We start from the raw sequence: 20,321 nt of genomic DNA on the forward strand, positions 1-20,321 counted from the left end.
CTCAACTTCATGATTATTGCAAAAAGAATAATTTACAAGGATATAGTGCACTTAGAAAGAATGGTCTTATCAACTTAATTATTTCAAATAATTCACAAGTTCCTACAAGAACTCTAGAAAATTTGAAAGTAAGTTGCTCAAAGATAAAGCTAAAGATCTTGGTATTAAAGGGTGCAATACATTAAAGAAATCAGAGTTAATTAATGCCATTGTATTACAACAGTTTAACTTTCATCCAGATGTATTTCAAAAACCTAGATTAAGACCAATACGTGTACCAAATATAAATTACTTTTACAGATTTGATGATGATATTATTGAGAAGCCTCGTCCTCCAAGAGAGGAAAAAGTTGTAAGGCTAGATCAAATTTATCCATTTTGTAGTAAATTATTTGATAAGGAAAAGGAAGCTGAGCCATCTGAAAAGAATTTATTTGAGATAAAAGAAATTAATTTGAAATTTAATGAATTCATAAATGCTATATGCAACCTGTATTGTAAATAGGTGGTATCTGTGAAAGAAAATTTGGTGATGAATATATAGTGTGAGGTTGCCCAAATTGTAATAAAGAAGGTTGCTATGTTAATGGAGAATTTCAAGATTTTTATATTTACCAGTGCTTTGTGTGTAATAAAATAGTTGGTGGCAAAGAGTTTAAATGTTATGAAAAAGGTTTTCCAAAGAAAGTAAATTGTACCTATACTGAAAGATACACGTGGTTTGATTATGAAGCAACTCAAGAAACTGGAACACACATTCCAAATCTTGTAATTGTTCACAATTTTAAAGGTGATACTGTTTATAAATTTAAGACAAATGATGAATTCTGTAAGTGGATGACATCTCAAAAGAACAGTTATCACACATTCATAGCTCACTATGCAAAAGGTTATGATTCCCAATTCATTTTGAGGAACTGTGTTGAAAACACAATAAGGCCATTTATCATCTACAAAGGAACTAAACTAATGTTATTGGAGATCAAACAGTTAGGCATAAAAATTATAGACAGCAGTAATTTTGTACAAGGTCCACTTAGGAGTTTTCCAAAAACTTTTGATTTGAAAGAATTGAAGAACTTCCCACATTTATTCAATGCGCTAGCATATGAAAACTATCTAGGACCGATTCCTGATAGTGAATATTATTGTGTTGACAGTATAAAGCCAAAAGATCGAGAAGCATTTCTCAAATGGCACAGCTCTAGAGTTAAAGAAAATTATGTGTTCAATATGAAGAAAGAAATTAACGAGTACTGTAATTCTGATGTAGATATATCAAGACGAGGTTGTTTAGAATTAAGAAAACAGTTTCTGGAAATTGCTAACATTGATCCATTCTGTTATTTAACAATTGCTGGCGTTTGTATGGCAATTTACAGATCGAAATATTTACAGAAAAATACAGTCACTGTATTGGATAAGGAACAGAAGGAGAATTACAGTAAACAATCGATAGCTTGGTTGAATAGCTTAAATAATAGCAACATCTCACATGTTCTTAATGGTGGAGAAGTCAGAATTGCAGGAGCAAAAGTAGATGGATTTGATAAAGCAACTAATACTGTTTATCAATATCATGGTTGCTTCTGGCATGATTGTAACAAATGTTTTAAAAGTGAAACAATTATCAACAGAAATAAGGAAACTATGGGTGATCTTTATCAAAAGACTTTAACAAGAAGTCCAGAAATACGAAATGCAGGATACAATCTGGTGGAAATGTGGGAATGTGATTGGGTGAACTCAGCAGAGTATAAAAATCTTAAACAGTTACCTAAAATTGTTGAACCATTGAATCCAAGAGATGCATTTTATCGTGGACGAACAAATGCAATAAAATTAAGAGCTAAAGCAGATGGTATTAGCTCAAAAATAAAATATATTGATGTATGTAATCTTTAGCCAACCACGCAATATTATGATTATTATCCTGAACAATATTCAAGGAAAATATATAGACCAAGATATTATTCTAAAAATTGGTATGGGTTAATAAAATGTAAAGTATTGGCTCCTAGAAGATTGTATCATGCAGAAGAACAACTATGTAAATGCAATCACTGTGATGAAGAAAGACGTTTTACTGGAACTTGGTCGACAGATGAAGTAAAGAGAGCTGTAGAAAAAGGATATAAGGTTTTAGAAGTTTATGAAATATGGGACTTCAAAAATAAAAGCAATATGCTGTTTAAAAATTATGTGAAAGACTTTATGAAAATAAAATTTTGAAAGTGACGAAGAATACATCAAAACAGTTAAAAAGAAGTTGGATATTGACTTGGATCGTGACAGAATAAAAGAAAATCCTGGAAAGGGAGCTGTTGCTAACATCTGTCTGAATTCATCATGGGGCAAAGACAAAACACGAGTCAAACAGAATATGTGACAAATTTGCAACGATTTTATGAGATACTGTTGGATGATCAATTAGATAACATAGATGTAAATTTTATTACAGAGGAAATTGTCCTGATGAGGTATAATTTCAAAGAATATTACGTGGAGAACAATGCAGCTACGAATATTTTTATAGCTGCATTCACTACATCAAATGCAAGACTTAGATTATATGATATGTTAGATAAACTAGGAGAATCTGTTATATATTTCGATACTGATTCTGTAGTATATATGGATGATGATAAAAATACTGTGGAAACAGGTTGTATGTTAGATGAATGGACAGATGAATTGAGAAATAATTGGATTGCAGATTGGGCTTCAACAGGTCCAAAAAGTTATTATGAGAAAAACGATAAAAAGACAGAAATGAAGGTGAAAGCATTCACATTAAATTACAAGAATATTCAAAAGTTGAATGGCGCATCTATGATCAGATTAATTGAGAATGAAGTGAAAGAAAAGATACAATTAGAATACAATCAGATAACTAGAGATGTTGATACTAAAAATCTAGTAAACAAAGAAGTTAAGAAAGAATTTTCATTTCAGTATGATAAAAGAATTGTTCTAGATAACTATGATACAGTGCCTTATGGATACTAAAAATTACCTATATCTTCTAATGTAAATAAAAAATTTATACCACATGCCTTATACAAATAGAATAAATTAGTTAGTTGCATTTTGTTGTATTCTAAGATGTCTAACTTTTTAGTTACAGAATGATAAACTTTTAAAAATAATGAATAAGCTTTAATGTAATTTTGTAGGTAAATTATTAATTGGTAAATTAGAATCTATTATTTGTTTTACTGTCATAGAAAATAGAGAATTGGAATTTTCTATTTCTTCCCATATTTCTATATCTGTTTCCTCATAGTTATCAAACTACTTTTCGTATTCTTCTTCATAAATTCTCTTTAATGCACTTACATGTTTAGTATGCTTCTAACTTCTCAAGTGTTCTATAATTAATGATGGTTTAAAATATTCTGTGCAAGTATTACACTCAACTTGGATTATACTTCTCTCAACAAAGATGTCAAACTTAAATTCATCCCATACATTAGTCATATTTATATAGAATAAAAATTTAAAAGATTATTAAAATTTTATTCTATATAAATGGACAATCTGCTGAAGACACTCAATAATGCTAGCAATTCTAATCTGTTTAAAAAGATTAGTGAGCTTCATGTAAATGAGCATTATTACGTTACTGACTGTGAACGTTTAAAAACTAGATATGGTAATAAAATTTGTCTAGAGCTCGATACTAAATTTAAAATTATTTTGCCAGAAAGGTTCAATAAAATAATAGATAACTGGAACTTCCAATTTTTTAAAGATGGTGAAATTAAACTAAAATATAAGGGAGTGAAGAGAACTAAAAAGAATGATAACGAATTTCATGATCTGGAATTTGTTGTGTAGAATTTTTTTAAAATAATCAGCTCATTGACTCTTCCTTATTCGATCATGTTAAATTACAGTATATCTATATTAAAAATGGCAGAAACGAGATTTTCCCTCAAGAAATGTGGAATCTAGATCCGCCAAATAATTATTTAAAAGCTTATGATGCTTTCTTAGATTTTAAGAGAACTACACAATTGAATGGTGATGTTAATGTGAGTCCATTCAGCTTTATTGAAAATTATTCTGCCTATGTTATAAATATGTCTACAAGAATGAATGTATTAACTACACAGAAAACTACAATGAAGTTGTGTGCAAATTTTACTGATATAATTCCGAAAGCTACGCTTATGTATGTAGTAATGTATGGTAAAAAGAATTTGACAAATGATTCACAGCATAGAATTTTAGTAGAAAATTTTTAAAAATTTTTATGGTTTGAATCCGTTTATAAAAAATTTTAGTAGCTAGTGTGCGCAGTCTAGCAGCTTATAAGGCAATGATGGATACATTAAAAAATATCTGCAACTGCACTCAAGTGGCCCACTTACTACTCACACCCGACTTCCACCCACGGACTCCACCACTCGATTACTGCTTACCCACTCGCACATTGTTGACTGCACTGCAGTCTTTGCTTAAACCACTATCTCTCCATAGTGCATAATCGATACTGCATAAAGGTACAGTACCCTTACACGCTGCAAAGCGGTATGAAATGAAATGAGCAATTCAGGTTGGTAGTAGGGAAGGCGAATGCTCGACTTCGTTTTATTGGGGACGACTTTGGGAAAATATAGCTGATGTATAGAGGAGAATGCATGTAGAACATTAGTGCGACCCATTCTGGAGTTCTGCTCGGGTACTTGGGGTCCTACCAGGTCGGATTACAGGAAGACATCGAAGTAATTCAGAAGCATTCTGCTAGATTCGTTGTCCATAGGCCCGACCAGTTCACAAGTATTTTGGAGATGCTTCGTGAGCTGAAATGGGAATCCCTGGAGGGTCTATTGCGGAAATTTAGAGAAGCGGCATCTGAGGGTGACTACAGAACGATTCTACACCACTAACGTAGATTTCACGTAAAGACAACGAAGGTACAATGAGATAAATTAGGGATTGCATGGAGGCTTATAGAAAGTCGTTTTCCTCTCACTCTATTTGCAGTTGGAAGAAGAAATGAGATGACTAATAATGTGGTACGTGGTACCCTCTACCATGTGAAGTATGTATGTAGATGTAGATGTAAAAATATCATTTGTACGGATACTATACGCAGCATGAAATGTATTCGCAGTTGAGAGTACTATCAACCACCAGCTATATGAGGGGATGACGACAGTGAAAATTTGTGCCAGAATGAGACTCGAACTCGTATTTCCAGCTTTGCGTGAGCACTTGCCTTAACCGCTTTGGGTATTCGTACAGGACTGAAGGCCACACCCAGCCTTCCGTATATCGTTGTTCCTGCGTCGCAAGCCGCACTCGTACACACATCATGTAAGTCCATTTCGGGGGAGGACGTTTTAATTGAAAGTCACTGCCTGGTGTGGATGAATAAACAGGAGACCACAGCGCCTGTGGTGTCAAGAAGAACGGTGCACTGAGGTAGGTGGCTCAGTGGCTGGCACACTGGACTCGCATTCAAGAGGACGACGGTTCAAATCCGTGTCCAGTCATTCTGATTTAGGTTTTCCTTGATTTCCCTAAATCACTTCAGGCAAATGCCGGGATGGTTCCTCTGAAAGAGTATGGCCGACTTCCTTCCTAATCCTTCCCTAATCCAATGGGACTGATGAACTCACTATTCGGTCCCTCTTCCGCAAAACCAACCAACCAACCAATCAAGCACGATGCAATGCTTCTTAGAACATGCATGCATGTCCGAAGGATCATGCATCGTTTTTCTTAAGGACACAGGCATTGTAATATCGTACCACATGCAGTGGTTTTGACTCAAAACAAAAGAACTCTTCTAGAACTTAGCATCGTTTTTCTTAAGGACACAGGAACTGTAACATCATCCCACATGCAGTGGTTTTGACTTATAACAAAGGAACTCTTCTAGCATTTAGCAGATGAGAATTTACAATCACTGCTAGCTGAAGTATTTCTCTCAAATTAGTATAGATTATAAACGAAATTATTCATTTCGTCGTTCACTCTAAAATATTACAGTATAGGTTGCATTTCTAATTAAGAAAAATTTTCTTTTAGATTTTTCTAATTGTATTCTTGGTTAGCAAACAAGTTTTCATATGCAGTATTAACTACAAGAGACAAAACGTGACATCATAAATGGAAAAATTAATCAATACACAAATTTCTATACAAGTAAGCAATTTTTTTATTAAAGAGTTGATGTAGCATAAATACTTGAACAACTTGGAGCAACAGCGTGCTCCAGTTTTTAACACATAGAAGAATATTGAGACAATATATTTTATGCCATAGCAACCGAAAGGAACTTACTGAATGGTATAGTTAGGTATTGATTGTAACAGAGTTTGTAAACAAAAATATAGCGACATTTACTCCTGAGTTATTTATATTTCGTTATCCTATGAAATCATTTAATTTTCTTACATACTTTCAGGAACCTCAGTTACAAAAAATCAAATAGAAATTTCAGATCACTGAAGAATTTATGCAGAAGCTATACCCACAGACAGACAGCAGTGTGAGTGGTGTAGCACATCAAGACTGAAAAAAAGGACTGACATTCACTAACGATCATCAAAACTACGTAGCAGTTAATAATGTATCTAGCAACGTCATATCGAAGCTATCAGGCAACATTCTAATTGAACAACACTTGCTACGACACTTTGATCTTAAAACAAGTCAAAGTCAATATGAGTGCAAATATATCACGGCAGTGTATGCGTCTGGAAGAACATTAGCATCCTTTCTCTGCCACACAACAGACAACAATAATAGTCAGAGTCTGTGCTCACTCAATTTTATGCCACAACTAGTGTAAAATTCACGTCACTATAGTTCTTCTTTGGGAACTATGGAATGTTCCCATAAATCTAGCATAATTTCGTTATTACATTTTGTTGTTTACACCATAAAGTAATATAAAAACGAATTTTCTGGAGGCACATCAAAATGTTATTTATTGCACTAGCCGCGTTCTTAAGTACTTCTCATTATATCCTCAAAGAAAAAAAAATTATGAAACCTCGGCAAAGCCTATAAAGCCTCGATCAATAATTGAATCACTTCGTATAATCTACTTAAATTAACAGTAAGGTATAGAAGTCAAACAGTGCAAGTGTAGAAAAATAATGGAATAATGTTTAGAGGCTATTTAAGAAATCACAGTAGAAACTGCACATGTAAATACGAAAGAGCAACATACCACTCTGTGATGTAGCTACCGTTTTGCTCTGACATGTATGATTTCACAGGCACAGTACGTTTTACAAGTGCGTGTAACGTTTGTGTGGTGAGGAGCGGCTGGGGCGCTGCCTCAGACCCTCAGACCCTGCTTCGGATCCCGAGCCAGGCGCCGCCCCTGACGGAGAGCGTGGCGCTGTCCGGCTGCAGTGTGAGCGGCACCGGCGTCTCGGCGACCGCCTGGAGGCTGAACCTGGACAGCAGGTGGACCAGCACCACCTTGGACTCCATCAGCGCGAACCTCTGGGCTGCAAAGGCGAGAGTCAGCAGTCAACTACACGGAGGCTCTATAGGCGAGCAAAGAGAGGGCTGTGGTAGGAAACCGATTTGGATGGTTGAGATGAAAAAAGAAACACCTTGAAGGAAGTATTCATGACATTCAAAGTATAATTTTTGTACTTTTAGTCTTCAGTCTGAGTGGTTTAATGCACCACTCCAGGCGAATCCATCTGGCGAAGCTTCTTCGTTAGTGCAACCTACATCATTTGAGTCTTATAACTGTAGTCAAGATTTGGTCTCCCTCTCTACTTTTGGACCCCCACACCTCTCTCCACTTACAAATATACAGTTTCTAGATTCCTCATAATGTGTCCCAGAAACTGACCCCCCTCTGTTAGTCAAGATGTGTCACGAATTTCGTCCCCAATTCGGCTCAGTACCATGTTAGTTATCCGAGCTACCTATACAGTCTTCAGCATTCTTCTGTAACACCCTATTTCTAACGTTTCTATTCTCTTCTCCTCTGAAATGTATATCTTGGACGTTTCACTTTCCTAAAAGACTACTCTCCCGACGAATACAAGGAAGCGTTAGAGGAGGAGGAGATTGGTGTTTAACGTCCCGTCGACAACGAGGTCATTAGAGACGGAGCGCAAGCTCGGGTGAGGGAAGGATGGGGAAGGAAATCGGCCGCGCCCTTTCAAAGGAACCATCCCGGCATTTGCCTGAAGCGATTTAGGGAAATCACGGAAAACCTAAATCAGGATGGCCGGAGACGGGATTGAACCGCCGTCCGCCCGAATGCGAGTCCATTGTGCTAACCACTGCACCACCTCGCTCGGTCGAAGCGTTAGAGAAACTGGTATAGGCATGCGTATTCAAATACAAAGATATGTAAACATGCAGAATACGGCGCTGCGGTAGGAAACGCTTATATAAAACAACAAGTGTCTGGGGCAGTTGTTAAGATCGGTTACTGCTGCTACAATGGCAAGTTATCAAGATGTAAATGTGTTTGAACATGGTATTACAGTCGGTGCTCAACCGATGGAACACAGTATCTCCGAGTTGCTATGAAGTGGGGATTTTTCCCGTACCACCATTTCACGAATGTACCGTGAATATCAGGAATTCGGTGAAATGTCAAAACTCTGATGGCGCTGCGGCCGGAAAAAGATCCTGCAAGAATGGGACCGACGACGACTGAAGAGAATCGTTCAACGTGACAGAAGTGCAACCCTTCCGCAAATTGCTGCAGATTTTAATGCTGGGCCATCAGCAAGTGTCAGCGTGCGAACCATTCAGCGAAACTTCATTGATATGGGCTTTCGAACCCGAAAGCTCACTCGTGTGCCCTTGGTAACCGCTTTACGTCTCGCCTGGGCCCGTCAACACCGACACTGGACTGTCAATGATTTGAACCATGTTGCCTGGTCGGATGAGTCTCATTTGAAATTGGTTCAAATGGCTCTGAGCACTATGGGACTCAACATCTTAGGTCATAAGTCCCCTAGAACTTAGAACTACTTAAACCTAACTAACCTAAGGACATCACACACACCCATGCCCGAGGCAGGATTCGAACCTGCGACCGCAGCAGTCCCGTGGTTCCGGACTGCAGCGCCAGAACATTTGAAATTGTATCGAGTGGATGGACACGTACTGGTTTGGAGACAACCTCATGAATCCATGGAGCCTGTATTAATACCTTCAGCTGCTGACGGGCGTTGATGTATATCAACGGGGACAGGTGAAAATGTGTGCTTAGACCGGGACTCGAACCCAGGATCTCCTGCTTACATGGCAGACGTTCTATCCATCTGAGCCACCGAGTGCACAGAGAGACTCTATTCATCTGAGCCACCGAGTACACAGAGGATAGTGCGATTGCAGGGAATATCTCGCGCACTATCCTCTGTGCCCGGGTTCGAGTCTCGGTCGGGGCACACATTTTCACCCGTCCCCGTTGATATATATCAGCGCCCGTCAGTATAGACAGCCCTGCACGATTCATGGTGTCAATTCCCTCCAGCAATACTTCAGAATTTAGTCGGCTCCATCCCATGTCGTGCTGCGGCACTTCTGCGACGCTACACGATATTACGCAGGTGTACCAGTTTCTTTGGCTCTCATTTACTACTTATAGTGCTTCGTTTCCTAAGCCAGTTCTATTTTAATCGCTTGATTTAATCCAACACCCTTGATTTACTTTTGTTAATATTAATCTCATAGCTCTGCAGATAACGAAGAGATTGATGAAATGTATGATGAGATATAAGAAATTATTCAGGGAGTGAAGGGAGACGAATATTTAGTAGTCATGGGTAACTGCAATTCGATAGTAGGAAAAGGAAGAGAAGGAAACGTAGTAGGTGAATATGGAATGGCGCTAAGAAATGAAGGAGGAAGCCGCCTGGCAGAATTTCACACAGACTATAACTTTGTCATAGCTTACACTTGGTTTAAGAATCATGAAAAAAGATTGTACATGTGGAAGAGGCCTGGAGATACTGGAAGGTTTCAGATAGATTATACGATGGTAAGACAGAGATTTAGGAACCAGGTTTTAAATTGTAAGACATTTCCAGGAGCAGATGTGGTCTCTGACCACAATTTATTGGTTATGAACTGCAGATTAAAACTGAAGAAACTGCAAAAATTTGGGAATTTAAGGAGATGGGACCTGGATAAACCGACAGAACCAGAGGTTGTAGAGAGTTTCAGGGAGAGTATAAGGGAAAAATTGACAGGAATGGGGGAAAGAAATACAGTAAAAGAAGAATGTGTAGCTTTGAGGGATGAAATAGTGAAGGCAGCAGAGGATCAAGTAGGTAAAAAGACGAGGGCTAGTAGAAATCCTTGGGTAAGAGAATAAATATTGAATTTAATTGATGAAAGGATAAAATATAAAAATGCAGTAAATAAAGCAGGCAAAAAGGAATACCAACGTCTCAGAAATGAGATCGACAGGAAGTGCAAAATGGCTAAGCAGGGATGACTAAATGACAAATATAAGGATGTAGAGGCTGACCTCACTGGGGGTAAGATAGATACTGCCTACAGGAAAATTAAAGAGACCTTTGGAGAAAAGAGAACCACTTGCATGAATATGAAGAGCTCTGGTGGAAACCCAGTTCTAAGCAAAGGAGGGAAAGCAGAAAGGTGGAAGGTGTATATAGAGGGTCTATACAAGGTCGATGTTCTTGAGGACAATATTATGGAAATCGAAGAGGATGTGGATGAAGATGAAATGGGAGATATGATACTGCGTGAAGAGTTTGTCAGAGCACTGAAAGACCTGAGTCGAAACAAGGCCCCGGGAGTAGACAACGTTCGATTAGAACTACTGAGAGCCTTGGGAGAGCTAGTACTGACAAAACTCCGGTGAGCAAGATGTATGAGACAGGAGAAATACCCTCAGACTTTAAGAAGAATACAATAATTCCTATCCCAAAGAAAGCAGGTGTTGAGAGATGTGAAAATTACGAACTATCAGTTTAATAAGCCACGACTGCAAAATAGTAACGCGAATTCTATACCGACGAAAGGAGAAACTGGTAGAAGCCGATCTCGTGGAAGATCAGTTTGGATTCCGTAGAAATGTTAGAACACGTGAGACAATACTGATCTTACGACTTATCTTAGAAGATAGATTAAGGAAAGGCAAACCTACGTTTCTAGCATTTGTAGACTTAGAGAAAGCTTCTGACAATGCTGACTGGAGTACTCTTTTCAAATTCTGAAGGAAGCAGGGGTAAAATATAGTTAGCGAAAGGCAATTTACAATTTGTAGAGAAAGCAGATGGCAGTTATAAGAGTCGAGGAGCATGAAAGGGAAGCAGCGCTTGGGAAGGGAGTGAGACAGGGTTGTAGCGTCTCCCCAATGTTATTCAATCTGTATATTGAGCAAGCAGTAAAGGAAAATAAGAAAAATTTGGAGTGGGTATTAAAATCCATGGAGACGAAATAAAAATTTTGAGGTTCGCCGATGACATTGTAATTCTATCAGAGACAGCAAAGGACCTGGAAGAGCAGCCGAACGGAATGGACAGTCTTGAAAGGAGGATATAAGATAAACATCAACAAAAGCAAAACGAGGATAATGGAATATAGTCGAATTAAATCGGGTGATGCTGAGGGAATTAGATTAGGAAATGAGACGCTTAAAGTAGGAAAGGGGTTTTGCTATTTGGGAAGCAAAATAACTGATGGTGGTCGAAGTAGAGAGGATATAAAATGTAGACTGGCAATGGCAAGGAAAGCGTTTTTGAAGAAGAGAAATTTGTTAACATCGAGTATAGATTTAAGTATCAGGAAGTCGTTTCTGAAAGTATTTGTATGGAGTGTAGCCATGTATGGAAGTGAAACATGGACGATAAATAATTTAGACAAGAAGAGAATAGAAACTTTCGAAACGTGGTGCTATAGAAGATTAGATGGGTAGGTCACATAACTAATGAGGAGGAATTGAATAGAATTGGAGAGAAGAGAAATTTGTGGCACAACTTGACTAGAAGAAGGGATCGGATGGTAGGATATTCTGAAGCATCAAGGGATCACCAATTTAGTATCTGAGGGCAGTGTGGAGGGTAAAAATCGTAGAGGGAGACCAAGAGATGAATACAGTAAACAGATTCAGAAGGATGTAGGTTGCAGTAAGTACTGGAAGATGAAGAAGCTTGCACAGACTAGAGTAGCATGGAGAGCTGCATCAAACGAGTCTCTGTACTGAAGGCCACAACAACAACAACAACAACAATTTCATAACTGCACTTTAAGATACTATCCATCCTGTTCAACTTATCTTCTGTATCCTTTGCTGTCTCCAGTAGAATTTAATGTCATGATCAGATCTCAATGTTTTTATTTCTTCTCTCAATTTAAATTTGATTTCAAAACTTCCTTATTTTTTCTCTTTGCTGCTCCCTTTATGTTCAGACTGAATAACATGGAGTATGGTGTTCTACCCTGTCTCACTCCCTTCTCAGCTACTGCCTCTACTTCATATCCTTAGAATCCTATAACTACAGACTGGATTCTTTAGTAGATAACCTTACGACATGCAAAATTATAAAGTGCTAAAGAGCGTGAGGACTATAACATCACTAAAAATAGCCCGAATAAACCCAAAATCAGATTTGAGTAAACAGTAGACGGTTAACGGCGCAGAAAGGTGGCATACATATAGGCTCACAGTAAAGAGCAGACACGAAACTGAAAGGTGAAAGAAAGCGGCAGTGCTGCCAGCCACGTGGACGGGCACAGTGGCAGCGCGAGAGGACTCGGTGATCAGCCTGCGGGACTATAGCGTCATATTCCGGCATGTTGCCACAACCACGGTGCGTTTGTGAAACCAGTTGCTATAGTGTGTCGGTAAACTGAAGAGCGAGCGACCGAGTCCCCACTCTGCCTACCTTGCTACGTCACAGGGCGCTTCTACAGGCTCTTTCACAACGTAGTACCGGCCCTGCCGCGGCGCCCGCTTTAAATCAGTGGCGACGCCGTGTACAGATACGTCCCGTCTGCGTTTATTTTTAGACAAATGCGTTAAGAGTATAAGGAAAACAAAAGAAGATAGCTTCTTCTCAACGAAACATTATAGAGTAAATAATATTAACATAAGAACGGAAATCAGGATTCTACTACAAACATAGAACCGAATGCCTATTCGTATGAATGTATGTTCCTCTATTCGTAAGACGAACCAGATATAGTGCAATCAGTCTGTCGAATTTAAGGCTTGTTCTTACTTTGTGTTTCTACTAAAAGGTACAAGTATTCTTTGAAGGGCTGCATTAAAACTTAACAATTCTTGCAAGACGAAGAGTGTTTAAAAAGTAACCAGATATTTATAATTACGTGTGTTGTATTAGTTCGATTCGCACTGCTTTTTTTGTCATTGCCTTCGTAAACATGTCTGAAAAGTATTTCCAGGTACATCCCATTTCACGCAATGTCTTGTGTAAAACATCTTTCTGCAACGAAAATGTACTTTTTGTTTCACGCCAGTGAGTAATTTCCGTAATGTGGGCATTATTTTTTGGTTTATGTAAAAGTCCTCCATCGTTCGTCGAATGACCGATTTTGTGAAACTGTCTATATCGATGGGTTTCCCCCCCCAAATTGTTAGTTTTCCTTTGCGGCGATTCCAATAAACCATGCGCCTTGTTTTCGCGTTCCTTCCTTATGCGTCCTATTGTGGCGAGGCTGACGTTTGCATAAACTGCAGCCCTTTGATTGGGACTGGTAATATTAGCCAACAGTTCTTTTTGTGTAGCCTCCTTAACACAAGCTGTAGTAACGTTAGAGACGATCGAACGCTCGTTCTGCGCAAATATCTCCTTCGTATTCTGCACATTTTCTTGCAATGCAGGGCGATTATCCAGCACTTCCGGATACTGAAGTATATCAGTGAGTACACAAAGTCAAGTGATTGAGATTGGCAACTAAGATCCCACGAACTGAAACGACGTATATCACTGCACGCCAAGCTACACCGCTAGATAGGCAACGGGCAACCGATTTTGGGTTGCCCTGTAGGCCAGTGGCAGGGTTCTTCCGGGAAAGGCCACTTCCCCCACCAAGAGCGCTGCTCTTGAGTTTACAGGCAGACTATATAGCTCTGGGTTGTGCCACAGAGTAACATATATTGTCTGTGGTTGTGCGCAGCGTGCGTGCTGGACAATGCAGCGTGAGCACAGCAAGAGGTCAACGCTCCTGCGCAGGAGCGCGGCCCCAGCGGGTGGTACAGCGTCACTCAGGTCCGGTTCCGAGGCTGGAGTGCAGTAAATCTGCCTTTGTCCACGGATCGGCACCATCTACTGTGCTCTTGCCTTTGGATCGGACTAAATTTCCAGGGACCATGAAAACCTCAGAAAACACTGCACACGTGGACTTTGTCTGTCAGTGGCTCGTGGGTTGGGAAAATGTAGTGTACGAGATGTGACCGAAAAATTCTCGGCCCACCCAATAAATACTTGTCCTAGCCGAATATCAGTTCAGCAACTAATGGCACAGTCCTTGCTAGGTTACATACCAAATTTTCGTTAAATCTTTTTTTTTCAGATACTGGAGTTCGAAGTGTCCACGGTGTACTCATTTTGAAAAATGGATAAAGAGAGCAAGCGTCCAGTCATCCAATAATTGCTGAAAAAAGGGCGTGCCTGCACGGGAGATCCGTAATGACATGATGGAAACGTTAGGGGAGAATTGCCCTTTCTATTCCACTGTGAAAAAGTGGGTATCGGAATTCAGCACCAAGATGCACCTCGCAGTGGAAGACCGTTCACGGCCAGTACGAAGGGAAACATCAGTCCAAGCCAAGATATCATCATGGCAGACCGGCGTGTGACACAACGTTACAGTACATTTCTGAGAGAGTGGGTCAATCTCAGGAACGCGTTGGACATATCATACGAGTTGTATTTGAAATCCAAATGCCTCATGTCGAAGTGTTCCAAAAAAAGAAAATAGATTGTACTTGACATGCAAAAGTCTCATGTTGAAGTGTCTAAAAAAAGTTACAGGCATGTCATGTCCACTGAAAACTTGACCCTTTTTGAGACAGATCCTGTAACATTTCTCAAACATTTTCTGGCAAATGGTTCACCACTTTCATACCAGATCCAGGGGCTGTTATCCCCGCTGAGCACCACACCGAAGGTGGACAGTGAATGGAACGTATTTTGCTGCTCAACTAGTGCATTTGAGGAAGGCCATGAAGGTGAAACGCGTCAGGATAGAACGACTGCTCTTTTCCTCAGGACAATGCAGCCACGCAAACATCCATCGTTGTTATGTCTGCCATCGAGCCCTGCGGTTTCGACCTGCCTTGGCAGCCACGTTATACACACAATTTGCCCCGTCTGACTTTTTTGTCTTCCCTAAGCTCAGGAAACATCTAACAAATCAATTTCCGATCAGATGGCTACAATGGAAGACATTTTTTTGCCACGCAGGAAGTAAAGATCTGCAAGGAGGATACGACGGGCCTGCAGCACTGGTGTCAAAACTGGGTGGCCCTAAAAGGTGCCTACGTTGAAAGGTAGCCATCAACATTTGAACTATTGGAAACCTTTATTTGACGGTCAAGAACTTTTCACTCACCCTCGTATTCGGAAGGGGGCTCCTCCAAGCTGACATGGAGAGACCTCAGCCTGTGACTCTCGGATTTCGACGAGCTTATAAATATCAGTTGGTGGTCTCTCGAATAAAACAGCTGCCTTGAAACGGTCTAGGTCACTATGCTCCCGTTTATGAAGCAATCGAGAAAGATGATGGCGTAAGATTCGGTTCGGACAAGGTGGAATCGCTAGAAGGCTCGTAAACAAAGTAACTGTACTTATACGTTTCAGGCCTGTGACAAAATTATTCCCGAGGAATCTTGGAATTTCTGATTTCGATGTGTTGCAGAAATGCTCGAGGAGAAATGCCCCTGCTAACACTGGAGGTGGCAAAGTGAAATAAAAGACTAAAAAGTAATAAAAGGCCTGTACTTAGGTCGACGCCAAATTCCGTGCGAATGAGCTCGCATCCCGCATCTGACAATACGTTTTACTCTTTTCCAAGAGGATGGAAGCTATCGTAAAAGTTGTATGTTGTCATCACTAACAAAATAAATTTTTTCGTGGAAAAGGGAAATAAATCTGCTTTGTCCCTATGAACTTGGATGACACGTGTTCAGTCTCCGGTACAGGCTATATGTTTCTTTTTGTTTTTCTCACGAAGTATTTATTCTCTTCTGTAGAATGTGAAGATGAAAACGTTGCCCAAAGAGTTATCCACTTGTTGATGGAATCTTTCTCTTTCTGTTTCTCGAAGGCTCACTTACTTTCTCCCCAACGTGGTAAGAGGCCACACTGCGTCCGATTGCCTACGTCCTAGAGACAAACATTGAGATTCTCTGTACCAGACATGGTGAATGAAACTCGTTTTCCTGCTTGCATCTATTTCCCCCTGGGTAAGCTTAGAGAAGCATTCTTTGTTCACGTCGTGTAGAGAACTCTTGGATAACAATTTTGACACGTTCATGATACATGTAGATAAAAATTTTCGAGCGTTCTAACGACTCCGTCCTTATCGTAGCATTTGACCTCGGTTATTTCAGAAGTGACGTAAAGTATGGTAGTGACGCAAACCTGTCCCAGGAGTTACTTTCGAGTGTCGAAGCTCTTCGAAACTGATGGATCGCATAATCTGACCCCACCTTGTGAGCTGCAGTGATGGCACCATTCCGTGCACAGAGGGACGGAGAGTTCAGTACAGTGTGGATCAGCCGTTGTCCTCTCTGACCCACACCACACTCCAGCCGCTGCGTGCTCTGAGACCTGGTCATGCGAGGATAAGCACCACGTAGGACTACTGTTCATCTTTCTGACTCTCTGCAGAAAAATTTATATCCTCTGCAAACTATCACTGCCCTTCGTTAACGCAATAAAAGAAAAAGAAATTGAGAAATTCAAGAACAATTTTCGAAATTCCACTGGAAAGACGTGCACAACATTCCTGTGTAAATAAAAACTGTAGTGTGTCTGTAACGTAGTGACAGGGTACTTTGAAAACGGTTTTTCTTCCAAATTAATTGGTGGAAGCAGGTTAAATGCGTCTAAACCGCGGATTACAAATAGGATCAGAATATCAAGCACAAACAATAAGAGACTCTGCATGCCATTAAGGGACACAGCCGACCACAAGATTAAATCTGATTACAATCTGTATTGTAAAGTTCAAAGTTAAGTCATGAAAGCATCAAAAAGAATGTACTTACAAGAAAAAATAAACCCCAGCAGCATCGTAAAAACTGTTTAGAACGAAGTGAACCTAGAGACAGAAAAAAAGACAGAAAAAAGAAGAAAGTAGATAATGAACTGATGATAGTTAGCCATAAAATTGTAGAATTTTAGTAACTGTTTTCTGTCGGCAGGTAATTTATGTCTGATCATTTTCTTAGCAGACAGCCTACTGTTCCTAAGAAAAACCTTCCAAAACCACCTTGACAAAACTAAACTTCATCCAACATCTGCAAAAGAAGTTTTCATTGTTATCAGCGCGTTTCAAAATAAATGTTCTAGTTGTTCTGATGAAATCAATAGTAAAATTATGAAATGAAATTCAGCTGAAGTTAGTAATATACTGTGTTATTTACGTAATGAGACTATTCCGGGAGTATATTTTCGGAGAGACTTAAGCATGCTGCTGGCAAGCTACTTTAGCTAGTCATTACTGCCCGTAATTAAAAAAATCGTGACGATAATGCTCAACACACTTTATAGACGATTAATACAGGATAATATACTTAGTAGCGAATAGTTTAGATTTCTAAGAGGAATGGCACTGAACAGGCTACATTTACCTTGAAAAAAGGTGTACTAGGATCAATAAATCACAAATTATTACCATTGCTAGCATTTCGTGTCTTGGTTAAGGCTTTGATTGCATGAAACTTGATATCCTAATGCAAAAATACTAGAGAATACCAGGCACAGCAGATTCACGGTTTTTATCTTATCTGCATGACATAAAGCAATGTCAGTCACATGATTTAGGTACTTAGAATTTCAAGCAGTCGAACATGGCATACCGCAAGGCTCGATTTTGAACCCTCAGTTATTTCTGACATACGTAAATGATCTTCCTCTTGGTTTCACAAGATAATAGTTTCGTATTTTTGCAGATGATATAAGTATGGGAATAAAAAATAATACCAGTTCCCCAACCGAAGAGGCAGGTAATGAATATTTGAAAACAACGACAGATGATTCAAGGTAAATGGACTATTGAATTTTTGCAGCGCTCAGTCGCCACAGTTTAGTGATTTTCACAGAACTCAGCAAGCTATAACGATTAAAGAAGTACAAATTGTTAAGTTTTGGGATTACAAAGAGACTAGACAATTGCAAAACCCACTGCCTAGAACTAATTTAGCTCCTAGGTTTGCAGTGCACATGATTATAATATTTAAAAATGAGGAAGCGCCTTTATTCTGCATATTCCCGTTCACTAATGAATGTGGAATCATTTAGTGAGGAGATTCAAGATACACAGACACTACTTTCAGAATACAGGAGCGCGTTATCAGAATTATCTCTGGAATTAGTTGATAAACATACTGCAGAGACCTCTTCAAAAAACAAGGTATTTTGCCAACTAATTCACAATACATCTATACTTGAATGACTTTCATCATTGCCAATATTTCTCTTCTCACACAAAACAGTGAAAAGTATGAATATAACACTACGACTAAGAACAACTTCTACAAAGGCTTCAAGGACTTTAAAGTAGTACAGGAAGGACTCATACACGGATACGCATGTGTTCAACAAACCTCCAGATCACGTTTAATATCGCGGAGATAATGTGGTGGAGTTAAAGACTGCATTAAAGAACTTGGACAGCTCCTGCAAGCCCATAGAAACTCTTAAATTTAATCCTTTAGGAAGACGTGTAATTAGAATTAGAACTGTAACATAGTGATTTAATGACGTTTCATTGTTTTGTGCTTAAATTAAATGTGCATCTTTGACATCTTTCACACATCAGAGATAAAAAATGTAACATTTACTATGTTTTGTGCTATCCATAATTATCACTACAATAGCTGTGTAAATCCACCATACCTATACTAACACAAAAATCAACGCGAAACCCCAGAGGGCACACTACAGACAGACACAGGTAAATGACGCTATTGGCTGGAGCCTCCTATGGTACACTACTACTGCCACCCCCCCCCCCCTCTCCCTCCAACGGAAAGCAACTTTCTTACATGCACACCAAAGTCGGTTGCAATATCGTAATCTGCATCGTTGTGGGACATGGCGTACAAAACTGTATTGTAGGGCAGCTTGGGACGATAGTGGATCACAAAACGACCTCGTTTCCTATATATTACAGACCATTGGAATAGCAATTACTGTATCAGAGCGATATTGGACTCTTATCTGCAGCTCTTCCTTCAGGCAACTCTACATGCCTGGTTTCAGCAGTGCGATAGGCAATTGTGTTGGAAAATCGGCAATGTTTCTACGAAGAACGAATGGTACCATTGCTTCCGCAGCCTCCACATCGCTGACATGCTGCCCGTCGAACACGTCTACAATACAGCTGTAAGCTAATTAGCCCTCACAGCTGCCCAGCAAACGCTGCCGATTCTTCGCTGGTTCTCTCATAAACCGTGTGGAGGCGGATTGCCCAGGTTCTCATCCAGGCCGGTTTTTTGGCACGATCTTTAGAGGTTCTGAGTGTAGTATGCGAGAGACTTGCGCCTCATTGATCTCTGAGAGATCAGGTAAAGTTCTACCAGGAGCGTACAAGTAATTTTTTCAGAAATCAGGTTGATGTTATTCACGATTCCAATACACGATATTATTCCCCACTCTTTTCGGTACAAAACACTGTTTTTCAATACACTCTCCGTTCAGTGCGACGGTCCTACGTCACCTTACTGAGAGAGCCTGAATGTCCGCCTGTAGCACTCTACTGGTTGACGTTGGAGCCGCAGCTCTGCTGCACCAGTAACCCTCCCGTCATTCACGTACTGCTTCACGCGGAGTGCATCCTCCGTAGAGCAAAGCGGATGAAAGTTGGAAGGTGCGAGATCCTCCGCTTAGGGTGGGTGAGAAGAACAGTCCAATGAAATTTTGTGAGATGTAGCAAGGAACATGCTGAAGTGGTTTCTTCAATTTCCTGAGGGACCCACACCTTTGAGTACCCCAACTGGTGGACGAGTGTGTCAACACTACCGACAGCGACGTTGATTTGAGCAGGGAGGTGTCTCTGACTGTGCTCCGTGGACCACCTCGACTGGGGGTGTCCGCGCGTTCCAACACTACTGCAGCAGTGACACACCTGTTTGCGGCCGGCTGACATGC

General features: G+C 39.8%; 1 pseudogene; it reads right to left on the reverse strand.

Annotated features, from left to right (window-relative positions):
- Positions 1–6,173: 6,173 nt before the first annotated feature.
- The window catches only part of LOC126188112 (cytochrome P450 9e2-like), a 67,582-nt pseudogene continuing 53,434 nt past the window's right edge, over positions 6,174–20,321 (reverse strand).

The sequence above is a fragment of the Schistocerca cancellata genome, chromosome 5 (assembly GCF_023864275.1).
Source record: "Schistocerca cancellata isolate TAMUIC-IGC-003103 chromosome 5, iqSchCanc2.1, whole genome shotgun sequence".
Lineage (NCBI taxonomy): Eukaryota > Metazoa > Arthropoda > Insecta > Orthoptera > Acrididae > Schistocerca > Schistocerca cancellata.